We start from the raw sequence: 14,625 nt of genomic DNA, 5'->3' as shown, positions 1-14,625 counted from the left end.
ACCATTGAATATTGTTGTCATACAACAGCTAATCAAACAAGTTTTTTTGCATTTATTAAAGAAAACAGTTAGTGTCATTATATCTAAACTGATCTAAGTAAAATAGTAAGCTATACATCAATGCACTCACACACACACTAACACATGGATTATAGAGAGGGATAAGATGGGTTATCCAAATGAGAGAACTGAAAAAAAAGTAGTAAAGTATATGGCTTGTAGTTTGTAACTCCACTGGCTTCTGGCTAAATCCAGCGGTCTTGATGCTTCCCATTTAAAGAGATAAATGATTGGCTTTGTTGTTCTCCTGGAGATACAGCTGTTGAATTAAATTGTGTCTTTAAAGTCTCTCATCAAGTTGAGAGACAATAATGGCAGTCTTCATCAGTAAATTCATTATATCCTGATGGATTAGAACCCTAAAGTATTTTAGACTTTTTAACTTTAAATTTCAAAGTATGTTGTTTCTAAAGGGAGGACTATGACAGAAAAAACTGTGGATTTTAATTAGTGACTATCTGGTAAACTACTGAGTTTCACACACATCGGGAAAACCTCAAAAAGGGAGAGATTTAACAAGAAGAGACAATGTGGAAGCTAATACTCCCTTCTCAATGGAAACTAACCTCCAACAAAGGTCCATTTTATCCTCCAGATATACACTAGGATGGGATCAAAAAGCAGTTTCAACTCTACTGAAGAGGATTAGTGGGACTAGCTGCTGGATTTCATGTATCTGTTTGATTTTGAGCATTAGTATCTGTGACAGGCACAGCCAAATGATCCCCGGTTACCCCTGTGTTGCAGATAAAGACCTTCTCTGCCTCAAACGAGTTTTAAAAAGAATCAGGGCAAATAAGCTTCAATCAGCCTACAAAAATGAGTACCTTCAACTATTCAACTAGCAACATCAACCCTACAACCAATCTCCACTGCAACAATCATAATTCACAAATCCAAGACTGATCAGGATATCTGTTTTTACTAACTTTTACCTTTTTGGACTCGCTGATTCGTGTGTGTGTGTGTGTGTGTGTGTGTGTGTAAATTGATGACTATTGTGTAAATTGATGACTATTGGTGATGCAGGATTAAATGTTTTCATCAAAATGTAAAGAATATTCTAAAAGAAAATCTTTGGGCCAACTAATTGCTAATGTGCAGAGAGAAAAACAGAATTGAAAATACATACAGCATTTCTTGATTGAAAGGCAATCAAAGACTTTTGTTTAAAAAGTGCATTGAGGGTAAGGCTAGAAGAGCTGCAGATGAAACTACTTAACGAATAAAGTTTCTGAACCTTGCAAAGAAGAAGACAGCAAAGATTCCCTTTGGAGATTTGAGAAAGGGTCAGATGGTCAGACTAATGGCCTTTCCTCAGCTGTTAATTATAGAGTTGTAATCAAATTACTATTTACAGCACAGAAGGGAGCTATTTGGCTCTTCACAATTTTGCTGTCACTTTGAAATAATGATCCAATTATATGTAGTCCCAATTCCTTGCTCTGTTCCTTTGGCTTTACAATGTTTCCCTTTCAATCAATACAATATTTCTTTAATATTTAGTGACTTATTTTATTTTTCAAGTCACTTCAGCTAAGAATACAAGGTGCTGCATATGTTTGGTGCAATATTTCAACCAGTGCAATGTTTTTCCAGGTGAGAAATATCAGAAGGTACCTAACTCTGACTTTAGCATTGATTCCCATGGGAACTTATGATTCACAATGCTGTTTCATGTAAAGTTAGAAACACAACTACAACTGGAAGTGAATACTCACTGTGGTTACTTTTAAGTCATTTAGAAAAGGTGTACTGAACTCTTTGATGGATGAGAGAATTATCTCATGCAGAAATGCTGAACAGATTGGGTGTACAGAGGGACCTCAATTATCCAAACATCGATTACACAAATTTTGGATTATCCAAACAAGATTGGGGTCCCGATGCGTGGCTAAACTGTCTTACCTGGCATTCAATTATCAGAAAAAAAAACTCCTCGCCCGTGTCGTTTGGATAATCAAGGTTCCTCTGTATACACATTGATTGTATACACAAAGATTGAGAAGTGATATTGTTGAAACATATAAAAATCTTGAGGAGACCTGAAAAGGTGAATACTCAGAACATTTTTTTCTTGTGGATGAGGCTTAACCTAAGCATCGTAGTTCAAGATAGGATTTGAATGGATTGAAAGGATTAGAATTAATGGATGTTTGATGGCCGGCACAGACATGATGGATCGAAGGGTTTCTTTCCATGTTGCAAAATTCTGTGACTCAAGAAAAGGAGAGGTTTCCATTTTAAGACAGAGATCTGGAGAATTTGTGGAATTGTTCTCTCCAGAATGTGGTAGAGATTGGGTCAGTAAATTGATTCAAGGCGGAAGTGTTGATTAGGCAAGGAAGTCAAGGGATAGGGTGTGTGGACAATGAAGTGAAACTGAGACTACAGCCAGACCAGCCAACATCCTATTCAATGGTTGAGCAAGCTGAATGAGCTAAATGCCCTATTCCTGCACTATACTCCTAAGTATTATGAGGAAAAATATTAATATGATATCCATTGTCTTTTTAATACCATGCTTAACAATTTTAACTTGGAACACTTCAAGATTGAGACAAATGGTTACACTCTGAGCTTTTAATTACCAAATGAATTCTGGCTTTATAATTTTAATTTAATTTAACCTGAAGGTATATTGAATGCAGAGAAAGGAAGAAAATTTCCACTGTGCCACACCTATGTTTGCATGTTGTATTTCAATCATCATTGGTCTGAAATCAATAATGGTTGATTAGCATCTCTGTTCCTGAAAATTCTGCCAATTAATTAGCCATTCTCTTGGAGCCTAAAACAGAGAATGTCATGGTATTCAGCTAAACAAGCCACTATCACATCTGTACCATCTTTGCTTTGCTTTGATACCTGTTAAAGTGATCTATCTGTGCCACAATCAGAGGAAACCACTTTGACTCTTTTGACAGCAACTTAATGATTTTGCAAGGTACTCTTCTCACTTTCTTCCACCTTCATATCAATGATCGCCCACAAGCCATGTACAAATCTTTCCAAATGGGCATAAATTTGATTCTTTGACTCACACTGAATTAAATGATTGTAAATTCACACATAGTTACTGAACATATTATTTTCTTTCCTTCCAGTGCAATAGTATAGTCAGTATATTTTCTATTTGCTAGACAATTTATTGGTCCTGAAGGCTAACTCACAGTCACTCTCATCAATGAGCCCCATATCACGTCCTCACATGTTTGTTGTCTATGTGTGTTGCACAAGTTTCTCTTATTGGATTTACTATGAAATTTTCGACAGTTCAACATTCTGTGTCAAAAGCAATAATGAAGCGTCTAGAACAGTAATTTTCCAGGATACACTAATTTGCTAGTGATCATTGTTCCATTCCATTATTCCTTTAAAGATCATAATTAAAGCAACCCTGGGGACAGCTGAGCAAATCGCAGGAAATAAGGGCAAATGCAAGCTAGGATTTTTGATTATGCTTAAGGATTTTAAGATATGTTTGAACATCTAAATGTTCAGATAGCTGAAAGCAAGGTATTGTTAGTAGAAACATAAATATGATGTTTGGACAGGTGCTTGAGGTTATATTAAAAATTGACTTGAATGCAATACACTTTCACAAAGAGATAATAGAAAATTGGAATGTTCAATAGTTTAACAGAAAGATTGCAGACTTGACCCAGAAGTACAGTTTTCCAGGATGTACGACAGATATTAAATGTGGGATATATTTTGAAATTTTCTTTATATTTTACACCTAATAGCCAATTTAAAAACAAAGGACAGGCCCCTTGGCCCACCAAGTCCGTAGAAAATCATGATGCCTTTGAAAACTAAAAACTTTTTGCCTCTACACAGACTGTATTCCTCTATTCCCTGCCTATTCATGTATCTGCAAAGTTTCCTCGTTTATGGTACTATTGGGTCTGCCTCCATCACCTCCTCTGGCAACATATTCCAAGCATTTACCAGCCTCTGTATAAAAAATATTGCCTCTCAAATCTGCTTTAAACTTATCCCCTTTTATCGTAAACGTATTCCCTTTTACCTAGTAATCGACATTTCTACCCTGGGAGAAAGAGTCTGACTATTCACTTTGAGATCCACTTGTGCATCTCAATTTTTAACACTTGTTTCATCCCTCATCCTTCAATGTTCAAGTGAAAACAAACCAAGTTTGTCCAATCTCTCCTCATAGCTAATACTCCCCAAACCTGGCGACATCCTGGTAAACCATTTCTACATTCTCTCCAAAGCCTCCACATCCTTCTTGTTGTGTGGCACCTGGACTATATACAATATTCCAAATGTAGTCGAACTAAAGTTCTGCAAGGCTGCAACATAACTTGTCAATTTTATACTCTCTTCCCCAACCAATGAAGGCAAGCATGCTATATGCCTTCTTGATCACCTTATCCATTTGCATTGCCCACTTTCAGGGAACTGTTCGCCTGTACACTTAGATCCCTCTGTATGTTGATGCAACCAAGGGTTCTGCCATTTACTGTACATTTCCCTCCTGGATTAGATTTTCCCAATTACATTTGTTTGGATTAAACTCCATCTAACTGGCAGTCTGCCTGCAAGAAAGGTGGGAATGTTGTGATACCTAACTGCAGCCAAGGGGTAGACAGTAGATTTGGGCAGGGTAGTATTGATCACGTGAGGGGGTGAGGTAAAATAATAGTCATATGTGAGGGGGAGGGGAGGGAAAGAGATGGTGAGAGACAAAGATGGGAGATGAAGGAAGGGGTTAAGATCATGGGGAGGTAGATCATGGGGATTGGGAGACATAGTATTCAGGTTGGGGAAGACTAAAGGCTGGAGATTGACTACAGTCAGCAACAATAGAGCTGGACTTAAGTAAGCCTATTAAAGTGTGGTGGAATCATGACTGCTTCTCCTGACCCATAAACAGTGTTGTAAATGACCTTAGGGTCATGTCAGATTGGTTCTTTTATTCTGCTGAGTTTCCTGAAACATGTGGAAATCAGGCCATAATTGAGTTAATTGTTTTGAAATCCTCCTTGCTCGGAGGCACACAGCCTCAGAGTGCAAGTTATCTCTTCAACAGAAGACAGGCAATGAACTGTGTTCTCTTCCCTTCATGCACCCATTGTCTTAAAGTGGTTATGTACAAACACCCCATAAAAACAGGAGTCAGAATGAAATCAAAATATAATCCAGATGCAATCCATTCTTTCAAAACTACAAATTTCTATTAAGCTTTTTATTTACCTTAACCTACCTCAGAATGGATGAGTACTTAAAATGCTAGGGTGTTATAGGTTATGGACCAAGTGCAAGTAAATGGGTCTTGTGTAGTGTGGTATTTGTGGATCAGCATAGACAGAGTGGGCTGAAGGATCTGTTTCTATGCTGTATGACTTGAATTGATTTTGGCAACTCGCAAAATTAAAGCCAAAGCAAATCCTCTAACCTAGACCTAGAGCTGCTTGATGTTTTATTATAACTATGGCAGTTCCATCAGGATTTTTTTTTATCAGTTATATCTTATAATTTACACTTAAAATAATGCTTTACTTGTAAAGTTACTGAAGAAAAAAAAATCTAGATTTCAGTTTCCAAGCAAACCTTTAAGATCAGGCTGAATACAAAAAAAGTTGACTTCATCTCTGGATTGATGCTGAAGAAAACAATTGGACATTTCAAAGGTGGACTTGGCTTTCAGGAAACAGGTTGCAAAACTCAAGTTCATTCCTGCCTCCAATTCTTTATGAAGGCTGACAATTAGACAAACTGTTCAATCAGTGGGGAAAGATGGTATTGCTGGGAATGCAGTCTGGGTCACAATCCAGACCTATATCCCCAGTGGATCCCAGTTCTGTGACTCTAATGGCCTATACTCCAAATCTATTCCTGCTTTGAAATTGCTGAATAACAGAGACATCAAAACTGAGGAAATGACATTTCTGGCGAATCTCTTTCATCAATCTATCCTCTCACCCAGTGGCCCTTTTGAGTCATGCGCAGATTGCACTCAACCAACTCCTGACAGAAGAACATGATTTTTTCTGCATCTGGTATGTCCATGTGGTGGTGGATTGTGCAGATTAGTGCTGTACTCCCAGCTGTTGTGTCTGCTCTGGCAAGTGGGCTTTTGATTGATAGTTTCACAACTGTACATGAATGAAACTCACAAATGCCCAATACCTTCCTTTAAATCTTCACAATTCATTTGGGATTTACCTCTCAGATGAGAACTAGGAGAGGCTGATACCCAATTCATTTCAGACAGTTGTGTATATATATTGCATTTAATGTGATTCACCCTTAAGGACTCTATGTGATAACTGTATTCAATGTTACAATTCTGCCTAACAGCAAGCCCACTGTGGGTCTGGAAACTAAACACACACAGAATTCAATGAACTTGCTGTGCAAATGCCCCATGCCTGCCTCAGAACTTGCAACTTGTTTTCCTGTTTTAAATAAACAAATCCAATGAGTTAATTAATCCCCACTGAACAATAGATGATTAGACAATTAACATGACAAATATTATCTTACTTTTAATCTAATTTAATTTAATAAATAAGCTGAGGGCTCTTGTTGTGCAGTGGCAATGTCCCTATCTCTGAGCCTGGAGGCCTGGACTGAAAAATGACACTCCAGAAGTGTGTCATACTATCTCTGAACAGGATGATCAAAAATATATTTAATTTATTAACTCTTGATTAAGTTAGTTTGAGAAAAAGTGAATGGTTTCAAATATTTAATGTCAGTGATAGCAGCAGACAGAAGTATGGAAATAGAAATTAAGCAACAGATATCCTCTGGTTGGAGTGAAATAGCTAAGAAACTACCCTTATTATCTAATACAGAAACTTGAGCAATATCAATAGAAGAGGATCAACAATTCAACAGCCTCCATTCTTTCCCGCAGAAGGCTGTTCAGACTGGGTCATTAAGTATATTCAAGGCTGAGATAGACAGAGTTTTAATTAGGAAAGGAATGAAGGATTATGGGGAAAGGCAGAACGGTGGAGTTGGGGAACTATCAGATCAGCTGTGATCTCATTGAATGGTGAAGCAGACTTGATGGGTCAAATGACCTACTTTTGCTCCTACATTTTATGATTTTGTAGTCTTATGGATGCTTTTGAAATGTGGATGCTGAGATTTTAGATTAATAAGAAAGGACAAAGTCAGAAGCCAGCACATGAGGAGGCCAGTGTTGATTGTGGGAAGGTGAAAGAAAGTAGCTGAAAAGAGATGAAATTGCATTGTCATCTGTCATAGAGAGAAAGAGGAAATGTGGTGACAGAGATGGGACAGCAGAAAAATGAAGAGGGGAGACTAGCATTGCAGCACATCCATGTAAAATGGGAAAAAATGAAAGAGGAGCAGAGAACTCTTGATAAGATTACTCAAAAGTTGTCAATTAAGTGAACCACTCTTTATTGACAAGTCATCAAGGAAGAAACCAAACCAGAGGTCAAGCACTAAGCATTGTTTATTGATCATAAATCATAGTTTCGAGGTGCATAAACACTTCATAGATACAAATAAATATGATAACAGCAATCCAGCAAATGATTAATGATCAAATTACTTAAGAGAATGACTAGCAAAGGTTATAGAGGTAATATATTGTAAATCAGTCCTAATGGATACTAAGTGTTCAATACAGCATTGGTCAGAATCTGAGATTATAAACAGTTGAGATTACTTTAATCTCCCAAGCAACTGACATTTTAACAGATTTGCCCAATGAATCCATTAAATAACATAGTCAATGTGAAAAATCACACAACAGCAAGTTATAGTCCAGCAGCTTTATTTGGAAGCACTAGCTTTCGGACCGCCGCAACTTCATCCGGTAGTTGTGGAGTATAAGATCGTGATCACACAAGCTGTGATCATGATCATGATCTTAACCTCCATAATCACCTGATGAAAGAGCGGAGCTCTAAAAGCTAGTGCTTCCAAATAAACCTGTTGGACTATAACCTGGTGTTCTGTGATTTTTAACTTTATCCACCGCAATGCAACACCAGCTCCTCCAAACCATAATCAATGTGCATAGTCAACAACTTTGGAGTTTAACAAAAGTATTCTTGTGAATGCAATGGCTGTTGTTTTCTGTGATAAGGTGTTACCTTTGGAATATTGAACTGATTATGGTATTCACATTTGTGTGTATAATTCCAGCTTTTCAAAAAGATTATGATTTTGTTACAAGAGTAGAGAAAGTAATCTCATTCATAGGAGTTTAAGGTGTTCGTTTTTCATACTGCACAATTTTCAATGCACTGTGCTACCGGCAATGTTGAGCTCTATTTTTTGTGGCATTTATTTTTGTTACAATTTCCTTCGTTCACATGCTCCTGAATACAAAAACCAAAAATGAAATTTCACACTTCAGATGTCCTATTAAATTTTAATGTTTATTGCAGGCTGCATTCAAATTCATCTCTAATACTAGGAATGTACAAGCATCAGTAGAAATAGTGAAAATGAAATATTCAAAATCACCTTATGCAGAATAATTAATCTTCCTGTTTTAGTGAACAGAATGGAAAACATTCAAATAAAAAATCAAGCACGCCAAACCAGCTTTCAATGTACATTTCTGTTGATTAATATGTGAAGTCCAAGAAAAGACAGAAGTATTATGATTTCTTTGAAGATAACGTTTACAAAATAGTCTTAAGCAGGTTTCTTGAGTGTTGGTTCTTCACCATTACCCTGTGAAAGCATAGGGCAGAATCTTCCAGGCATTGAACGATATGGGCATTGGTGAGAGAGTTGGGGAAATCGAAAGAGGTCAGTAGTGAGGAGATTCACAATGTCGAGAACAAAAGAAGCTCCATTTTCCACCCAAGTGTTGATCAGTAAAATGAGATTTTTACTAGTGAGCAGTGAGAGGCTAATTTGTATGCATTAACACTCATTATTAGTTAATTGTCACATTCCAAGAAGGACCAGGAGGCTGAAGTGTTTGACAGCAGGAGCTTTATTATGGAGATGTTTATTCTACAGGCATCAAGGTTAGGCTAAACTATTTCCAGCCCAAAATGAGCAAAAATATCTTCATTCCATCACATGACTGGCCTCTTAAAGTTACCATATTTATACAAACACACAACACTAAATCTTCCCTTATTTGCATGAAGTTGCCCATCTCCCACCTACTAGATAGAAACCAAATGGCAACAATTCCCATATTAAAGTCAGAGTGGTTATTTAGCAACTCCAGTTTGCTTCAACTCGGACACTAGACACCAACATCTCAGGGGACTCTCCATGGGCAGCAATTACAAATATCCCCACCCTCCTCTACCCGTGTCTTTGAATGGTGCCATCTATCATACCAACCTCACCACACCCGCACAGTTCATCACTGTTCTACTAAGAAAACGGTTGTGTACTTTCACGCTGCAGTTTGGAGTACAGAGATATCTTTCATTGGAATGCTGCTACAAGGACAATTGCTGCACAGGGACAGGCTAAGGGGATGTAATGCTCGTCCATGTGTTTATCCAGCATACACAGAGGCCATTGAACTTGGCTCTCCATTACAGTCAATAACCTATTCATGGAGGCTGACAGATACTCGCATGCCACAGGCAACCTGGTGCCAATGGTATTGGGCAACTTTTGTATCAGTTGCCCAATGTCTCCAATAAATGTCCCACTACTCCTGCATCTGCTTAAGCAGTTGAATATATTTGCCAATTGCTGACGCCATGGAAGTCTTCTCCTGCCTAGGGCTGTGTTGGTGCCTGGTTCCCAATAGTCCTCAGAGAGTCAGCAACCTGCAGTATCTCTTCTTTGACCAGCTACAGAGATGTGACCAACAGTAGATGCGGCTAAACCTAATTTAGCAAAACTACCCACCATGGTGGCAGTATCAGAGCTGGTAAGGGTGCAGCAGGCAGCTTTGGTAATGCATCCTCTCAGGGATCTGTGGCTTCTTCCTTAGTGGTGGAGGAAGAGATGTGCTGTGGGGCTGGCCTTTTGGTCACTGGAAATGTGCAAATTCCAATTGTACCTTGAGAGTCAGGAGAGAGAATGCACTGTGCACAAGGGGTGAAGACCAGCTGTGTTAGGTACATTCTTAACACCAGTCATGAGACAGTAACACAGCAATGGACAATGTTTCTTACCTGGTTGATGGGACTTAGATGTTTCAGTATTAGCCAATGAACAGTCATGGGCCTCACCAGCCAGGACTTGGACCCTCTTTCATTGGTGGCGAGGAGCTAAATGTTGGGACCCCCATAACTCACTTTGGTTCTTTCGGCCTATTGTAGACTCTTTTCCCCTGGAATTAGACAGAGGGAGGTATTGAATAAGATGAACATGGCTGACACTACTTTAGTGTTGGTGCATTTTGGGGGGAAAGGGAATGAGGTTTTCTGAGTTTGTACATTGACAGCACAGATACCATACAGGGTTAGTAATGTGGATGGATTGGATGCTTGGGAGTGAGTGAAGGAACATTTTGAATGCAATTGTGAGAGACCATGAGCCATGGTGCAGAATGGGTAAAATATCAGAGATAGCATGATTGTTGTCTTTCCAGAGAGAAAATGGTGCACTTTCCCAGATTGCTAATTGATTTACTGAATACTGCAGTAAGACCAGGGGAGTGAACTTCAACAAAGTAATAATTAATTAACTTTGAACATGAATTCAGCCAGTGTGGCCTCTTTGGCTTGAACGGTTATACATTTCTATGATCAAATCTACATTAATATAATTTATTGACCATAACTATACAAAAGGGATGTTGAAAAGAGACTCCTTCTGGAACCCTACAGACTTATCGTCCAATCCCAGTTGCTATAACATTAGTCCTAACAAACATGCTCAGTAGCTATTCTTAAAGAGTACAGGTAAAGATAAATCTAGACTCAGTATCTCTACAATCTCTCCTTAGCATTGAACATTTTATTCCCAGCTCCCATGTCCCTTTTTCCTAAGGGTGTTAAATGTCTAACAACATTCCCCAAAATCTTGGAGGATATGTAGAACATAACCTTGTCACTCTGGGGAGAATGGGATGGTAGTTTCTCACAACAGCTAGCTCCTGGGTGTACAGCAGAGAAGGCCCAACTCAAGAAAAGACAGCCCAGAGGTTGAATGATCATAACCTGTTCTGGGAGGTGAGGAAATGATGATTTCATATGATTTCAAGAACATTGCTCTTCCCAGTAATGGCGGTAGTACATTTTCAGTTGCTTCAGTCAGAGGCATTTGTGGAGTAGAATTCCCAGCAAATCAAAAACTTCATCAGAATGTAGCACTGAACCATCATCAATAAATTCAAATAAAATTATGGATCAGAAGCAGTAGGAAGTTCTCACATATTAACTTGCTAGAATGATGAACTGTAACATCAGCCATTTTTTAGACCATATATGTGAGAGAAAGAATGTGTTGTGTGAGAATGTCCTCAAATGTCTGTATAGTTTAATTCTATTGTGTGATTGTTGAACTAAATGTTCCGTTGTTAGTAATCTAATTAATTCGCCTATACTTGCTTGAATCTGATATGTTCTGATCTATTTGATGCTGGACTCTAAAGTATTTCTCAGTTATAGAAGTTCGATAGTTTGGGCTTTTCCCTTTGAGAGTAGCTTTTCTACTGGTAGCTGCCAATTTGTTGGTTTATGTCACTAATAGGTGCAGTGGAATGAAAAGATAAATTGAATTCTTCCGCATTGTTTCCATTAAAAGAGTGTGATTCGTCAAAAGAGACAGCAGAAACTTTATTATCATTGGTGTGATAGAGGAAAGGTGAACCAAGGTCCAGGATCTCATCATCCAGTAAATCATCTGCTTCTGTGGCCATATCATTCTCTTTCTCCTCCTAAAGGAGCAAGTTAAAGACTAGAACCATTTCCAGGAGCTGGTCACTATCACCCCTGGTGCATTTTGGTGCTCATTTCCTTTAGCCTTTCTTCAAAGGGAAGTGAAAAATCTGTAATACTTCACCTCTCTCACCTTCACCATTCCCATCCCTGTTCTTCTTCCAACTGGGCATCTTCAATGAGGTCTGACTCACTGGATAACGAGTCAATTTGCTACAGCTGGCAAACAATGTTGGCACAAAGGGATGTAGGCATCTCTACTTAATAAAGAATCACGCTGGTTGGAAATGGCTTGCAAGGCATACATATATTCTCTACCATTGAAGTGAAGATTAGCTTGTATCTGGCCTTCTGCCCTTATTGTGTTTCCTTCTGCACCTCAAAGTTTAATGGATGATGGTTGGAGAAATTGAAACTTTAACAAGAGCATGAAAAACGTGATGCCATTTCTCCTGTACCCAATAAAACTAAAATTAGACCATTAAGCATGACCTCTGAAACCATCTTGAGAATCTATCACTTCTCCTAAGAAGAATATCTCCTGGTGCTCAGTAGTATCAATGTGCTGGATGCTTACAGAGATTGAACAAGTGAAGATTTGAGGAGTAGTCAGCATGGTTTTGTACATGGAGGATCATGCCTCACAAATTTGTTAGAGTTCTTTGGTGAAATAACCAGGATGATTGATGAGGGCAGGGCAGTAGACGTGGTCTATATAGATTTCACTAAGGCCTTTGATAAGGTTCCACATGGTAGGTTGCTCTGAAAGATTAGATCGCATGGATTCCAGGAGAGCTGACAAATTGAATACACAATTGGCTTGATGGTAGGAAGCAGAGGGTAATAGTGGAAAGATGCTTGTTGGACTGGAGTCCTGTGGCAAGTGGAGTGCCTCAGGGGTTGGTGCTGGCCCATTGCTGTTTGTTATGGTTTAGATGAGAATGTATAAGGTGTGATTAGTAAGTTTGCAGATGACACTAAAATAGGTGGCATTGTACCTGTGAAGAAAGTTATCAGAAATTGCAGCAGGACCTTGATCAGCTGGGAGAGTGTGCTGAGAAATGGCAAATGGAGTTTAATATAGATAAGTGTAAAGTCTTGCATTTTGGAAAGTCCAAGCAAGGTTGGAGTTTCATGGCGAATGGTAGGGCCTTAAAGAGTGTACTGCAACAGAGGGACCTTGAAGTTCAGGTGCACGATTCTCTGAACGTGGAATCACAGATAGACAGGGCAGTGAACAAGGTTTTTGGCACACTGGCCTTCATCAGTTAGGGCATTGAATATCGAGGTTGGGAAGTTGTGTTGTAATTTTACAGGACGTTGGTGGGCTACATTTAAAGTACTGTATTCAGTTTTGGTCACCTTGCTATGGGAAGGATGTTATTAAACTGGAAAGAGTGCAGAAGAAATTTATATGAATGTTGCCAGAACTCTAGGGTCTGAGTTATAAGAAGAGGCTGGACAAGCCAGGACTTTTTCTTTAAAGCATAGGAGAATGAGGGGGATCTCATAGAAGTGTATAAGATCTTGAGAGGCATGGATATAGTGAATGAAGTCAGTCTTTTTCCTGGGTTGGGGAATCAAGGACAACAGGTGTCAGTTTAAGGTTAGAGGTGAAAGAATAAAAGGGAACCTGAGGGGCAGCTTTTTTACACAAAGCGTGGTACATTTTGGACAGGAAACAATTACAGAAACAGTTCAATTATCCCATTGAGGTGTATGTCTTCCTGACATGTGAGTTAAGTCTCTGATTAACAAAGTAGACCGAGTCACAGTCAATGGGCTAGTATCAGCAAAATTCTCAGTCCTCTTTGGAAAAATCCTGGATCTGCTTGTGAAATTCAGCCTGTTTGGTGCACTGCACTGTTTGTGACAATGTAAAGTCTTCTTTAGACAGTCATAATTCTGATAGAGCTTCATCCTGGAGCCCACTAAAATGAATCCAGTATGAAAGCATCTTTCAAGAATCCATTTTTGGCAATTCTCTGTAAAGTAACCAATGTTTATTTTTAGTTCCTAGTTTTGCTCATTAAACATTATTCTATAATTAGGTTCTTCTTAAACTGAAATAGGAATTGAAAGTTTTAATTGCATTACCTTTAGTTTTGGTTTCTCCTCTCATACATTTTCTAGCGAGAATGGCATCAGTGCTGATTGCATGCAACAATACTTTGACCCTAATCTTGGTCCAACTTTCTATCATGGCCTGCAGCAGTATAGTATTTGCCAAATAATCAGTGCCGATGTAGCGAATACTCAGACTAGTCAGCGCACACCATATGGTCCATAGGTCCTGGTAAATGTCAGACTTTTCCCGACATGAGTGTATTTGTCTTGAGGGCTATGCTGAACATCATGCTTTGCTCCCTACCCTTTTCCTAGAATTGTGAGAGTTTCTTCTCTTGTACATCAGTCTCAGACTTATAAAGTTAAAATCACACAACACCAGGTTATAGTCCAATAGGTTTATTTGGAAGCACACTAGCTTTCGGAGCGACATTCCTTCAACAGGTGATAGTGGAGGGCTCGATCGTAACACAGAATTTATAGCAAAAATTTGCAGTGTGATGTAACTGAAATTATACATTGAAAATTTAATTGTCTGTTAAGCCTTTCATCTTTTAGAATACAGTGATAGTTTCAATTCTTTTATGTGTAAATCACAAAACCCTTCTTTTTAAAGTTGCATTCTCGGGTTAGCTGCTAACAATGGTGATAGTTAGACAATATGTTGAAG

This window comes from Hemiscyllium ocellatum, chromosome 17 (genome assembly GCF_020745735.1).
Source record: "Hemiscyllium ocellatum isolate sHemOce1 chromosome 17, sHemOce1.pat.X.cur, whole genome shotgun sequence".
Classification (NCBI taxonomy): Eukaryota; Metazoa; Chordata; class Chondrichthyes; order Orectolobiformes; family Hemiscylliidae; genus Hemiscyllium; species Hemiscyllium ocellatum.
This window is presented reverse-complemented; position numbering follows the sequence as displayed.